General features: G+C 58.4%; 1 long non-coding RNA gene across 1 annotated transcript; it reads right to left on the bottom strand.

Annotated features, from left to right (window-relative positions):
* Positions 1-502: 502 nt before the first annotated feature.
* On the bottom strand, positions 503-3,947 carry LOC118535594 (uncharacterized). The gene is made up of 3 exons (XR_013444241.1): positions 3,269-3,947; positions 1,171-1,292; positions 503-521 (listed from the first exon to the last, which is right to left on the bottom strand). It is a non-coding gene; the product is annotated as an uncharacterized LOC118535594 (long non-coding RNA).
* Positions 3,948-4,180: the final 233 nt, after the last annotated feature.

Genomic DNA, 4,180 nt, shown 5'->3' with positions numbered 1-4,180 from the left:
ACAAATGGAAGGCTTTACGGTCTCAGGTTGTGCTTTCTTGCCTGAAGGAAATCTGATACACAAAAGGCCTCCCCACACTCAGGACCCCTGTGTGGTTTCTCCCCGCTCTGAGGAGCCTAGTGCTGGATAAGTCCAGAGCTGACCACAAAGTTCTTCCCACCCTCCCTGCAAGCAGAAGGCTTCTCCAACACATGGGATCTGCAGATCTTCACAAATGAGGCCTGGCTCCCTTCCTTTCTGAAGAAACTGTCTCCACTCTGCGGCTTCTGCATCTGGTCAAGGTTTATACTACACCAGAAGTCTCTCCTACAGTGATTCACATGATGGTGTTTGGGTGCTGCTCAGATGGTGTTCCCTGTGGGTCAGCCAGGTGCAAAGATGTCTTTCAAGACTGGGTCACACATATCACAGGGATGAACCTTTCGGGTGGAAGGACCTGCCTTGGGAGTTCCCATCTGTGACACTCACAGAAACACCCTGCTTAGAAGGTGCAGCCTCATCCTTCACTCCATGCCATCAACCTGAAGGAAGATAAATGCGGGTTAAGTTCAAGTTTAATTGGTGGCAAGTGGCAGGCCATAACACATGCCGTCTGATACAACCAGGAACGAGTCCTTGGGACTGCATGCAGAACATGGGAGCCAGAATCAGGATGAGGAAGGGAAGCTGTGCGTTGCAGGCCTCTAAAGGTCAGAGAATGAAGAAGACCTCACAGGGAGAGGGTACAAGGATGGAGTACAGTATGAGGAGGGGCAGGGTCTCCAAATCACTCCTCTGCCAATGGTCTCCCAGCAAGGCCTCATTCCTCGTGATAGGTGAGTACTGTGCAAAAGGGTCTGTCCAGGGCCAGGAAAATCTGGCTGGCATGGAATACTTAGTTTTCAAGGAAAATTGAAGGATGTGAGCACAACTCATGACATGTTAAATGAAAGCCAATGCTGCAGAGTACCAAGAAAAGAAACGACATGGAGATGGGGGGCACAGGGGAAGAACTAACAGGTAACTGAGATCAGAGTAGAAATGACAGTGGGCAAAGCATCCAAATGGGGAAAGAGAAGGGGGATAAGGTCAGCCATGGGTACTAGCATCAGAACACCAGGAGACACAACACGGGTTGCTGGTGTAACGTGAGGCCAGCCCTGAGGCGACATCCCCATGGCTTCCACTCACCAGGGCCAGGCCCCCTCCAGATCTTCTTTGCTGTAGCTGGAGCTGTGTTTACCTTCTCAGGCACCCTGGGCTCCCCTCTGGCTCCATTTGGGTAACTACATGGGACCTGGAAACGGCGAGTCCTAAGGGGAAAGAAGAGCTGCTGAGTGGCTGGCAGCACCCCAGAGCAATGCTCTCCACAGAAAAGAAGATTAAATATTTAAAAAAGAATCTTAGAAAAGTGTTTGCAGGAACAGCTCACTGTTCTTCACAAGGAATGACCACGTCGGTGCCTGCAATTCCTGGAACAGTCAGGCCCCAGGAAAAGTCAATTAGAAAAAGGGGTAAGAATGTGGGCAGAGACCAGGGGTTTGGACAGACAGCCAGTCAAGGTGTGGCCAGGCCATCTGGGATCTGTTGGGCAGACCCCAAGACTCCTGACCCCCAAATCCTTCATTTCAAAGCTCTGGGAGAGGAGAGGTTGGGGCTGCTGCAGAGGAGGAGCTAGTGCCCACTGTGCAGCCCTAGGACCCACAGCACCTCCTCCAGGAAGCCAAGGAAAGGGTCGTGCCACGACAGTACTGTCAGACCGACGGCCGCCCTTTGAGAGAAAAGGGGAAGAACAAAACGCAGCCCAGGAAACTGGGACTCATACCTATCCTCTGGTATCCATGTCCTTGTAAGTCCTTCCAGCTGAATGTGGGCTGAACCTAAAACTTCTTTTTAAAATGCAGAATATGGCAAAAATGACAGGATGTCACTTCTGAGAATAAATTACGAAAATACCAGCTTCCACGTTGGATGCTGTCTCTTGCTCATGCTGGTGGAAATCAGCTGCCTTGCTGTGATCTGCTTATGGAGAAGACAACATGGCAAGAGCCTCAGGGAGGGCTCTGGCCAAAAGCCAGCAAGAAAACGACTAATTAGTCCAACAGGCTCCTGCTCAGGTGCATGACCTTGAAAGGAGATTCACCTCCAGTTGAGCCTTCAGATGAGACAGCAAACTTGGACAGCTTGACAGCAAGGTTATGAAAGACCTTGAGCCTAGAGGTACCCAAGTAAGATATGCCTGATTCTTGACCCACAGAGACTGAGATAATAAGTGTCTGTCTTCATCCCACGAAGCTTCGGGATAATTTGCCAGGTAGCGACAGGTAACTGAAGCAGGGCCTTACCCAGTGAGGACACAAGTGCAAAGTTCTCCAGCATCACATCACGGTACAGGAGTCTCTGAGCTTCCTCAAGGAGCTCCCACTCCTCCCGGGAGAAGTACACGAACACATCCTCGAAGGTCACACAGCCCTGTCACGACGGGGGACAGGTGAGCCCACAGGCCACAGGGGTCTCCAGTCTACGCACTCACACAGCCAGCCCTGGTCCCTCTCCTCCTAGCCTCCCGCCTCAGAGCAGATGCCAGGCTCGGCACCCCAGTGCCTGCTCTCTCCTGTCTCTGATCACTGTGTGCGGCCCAGAGCCAGGCCAGCGGGCAGATGAGCACTGTGTAAGCTGTGGGCCTGCATGAAGGGCACCAGACTCTCTCGCTGGCCAGTTCTGCCGCTGTCCTCCAGACCATGCCTCCCAGACACAAGCACACTTGGGCTCAGCCTTCCTCCACAAGCCCCAGTACTAGGGCCTTAAAGCTCGCAGGTCACACTCCTCCCGAGGCTCCCTACCTCCGCCCTCACTTCCAGTCTCCATTCTGCAGCCGGGGGAAGCCTGCGGAACGAAATCTGTGTCAAACCACCTCCGTCCGCAGCTCCAAACTTTCAGAAGAGGCCCAGCGTCCGGGGCTGCCATCCCCTGCTCTCTGTTCCCTTCGAGACGCAGCGGAGACCCTGTTCACTCCCAACTCGACCTCACCTCCAGGTGTTGTTGGCACACGCCTGTTCCCGTGACTCGGTCGCCCTTCCACTGGCCGCCCCGAACGGGAACATCCCCATATCACATCTGACCTGGGCTCAGGATGCTGGGCCAGAAGTGACCTCCCCCAGGGACTCCACGGCCAAGAAAATGGGAGGTAACAGTCCCACCACCAGCATCCGCCGTCAGGAGGCGCGGTGACCATGAGGGTGATCCGTGGCGGGGGCTGGGGGGGGAGGCTGGGGGACCCTCCACTCACCTGCGCCGTATTCATCCGTGCTGCCGCCGCGGCCACGCCAGGGGTCCGGTTGGGCTGCGCAGGGCCCGAGAGGCGGGCGACCGGGGTGGGTCCCGAGGGCTCAGCTAGGGCGGGGCCGCCTGCGGCTGCGTGTCGCGCTCCGAGCCTCGCTATAAGATGCTGTGAGACGCTCACAAGGCCCCGGCCGCCGCCTTCGGGGGCCTGGGCGACGGAGCGCGGGGACCTCGGGCAAGGTGCAGTGCCGGGCACGGTCTCGGGGCGATGGGGCCGACGCCGGGGCGTCACGGCTCGCCCAGGGCGCGGAGGCGGTCCCCGCCACGTCAGTCTCCCGCCCGGCGCGGCCCGGTGCGCGCTCCAGTCCACGTGGTCGCGGCCCGACCAGCCGCCGCTCACCGAGGGATGCGCTCCTGCGCCGCGGCCGGAAGTCCCGCCCCGGCCGCAGGAAACGCCCCTCCCGGGCGGTCCGCGGCCCGTCGCTCGGGCCGGAAGCGCATGGCGCCCGCTTCTGGGTAATGTAGTGTGAGCGCGCCCGGCCCAGGCGCGTGCGCCAGTGCCGTCCTCATGGCAACGACGAGGGCCCGCCGGACCGCGCGGGGAAGCAGAGCCCCAGGTTTCCCCGAAAAGAAAAGCGCCCAATGCCCGCGGGCGAGGCGTGAAGCCCCGCCCCAGAAGCCAGGCGCGCAGCACCGGGGGACCTCCGCGGCCCGCCCCGACCCGGTGTGCGGGACACTGCGCAGGGGGCGCAGCGCTGCAGGAAGGAATCCTGCTGCTGCTGCTCCCGGGTCTGGGACCGTGGCTCTACCGAGACTAGAGCGGGCGCTACGTCCCTCGTGGGATTTAAAAGTGCCTGTCACGTGGTTAGTTCTCCTTAGGTAACTAGGCGTTGGCATTAACATACCCTGCTGGGGTCGC

The sequence above is a fragment of the Halichoerus grypus genome, chromosome 15 (assembly GCF_964656455.1).
Source record: "Halichoerus grypus chromosome 15, mHalGry1.hap1.1, whole genome shotgun sequence".
NCBI classification, from domain to species: domain Eukaryota; kingdom Metazoa; phylum Chordata; class Mammalia; order Carnivora; family Phocidae; genus Halichoerus; species Halichoerus grypus.
Note: the sequence above shows the minus strand (reverse complement) of the source record. Positions and strands in the feature narration are given on the sequence as shown.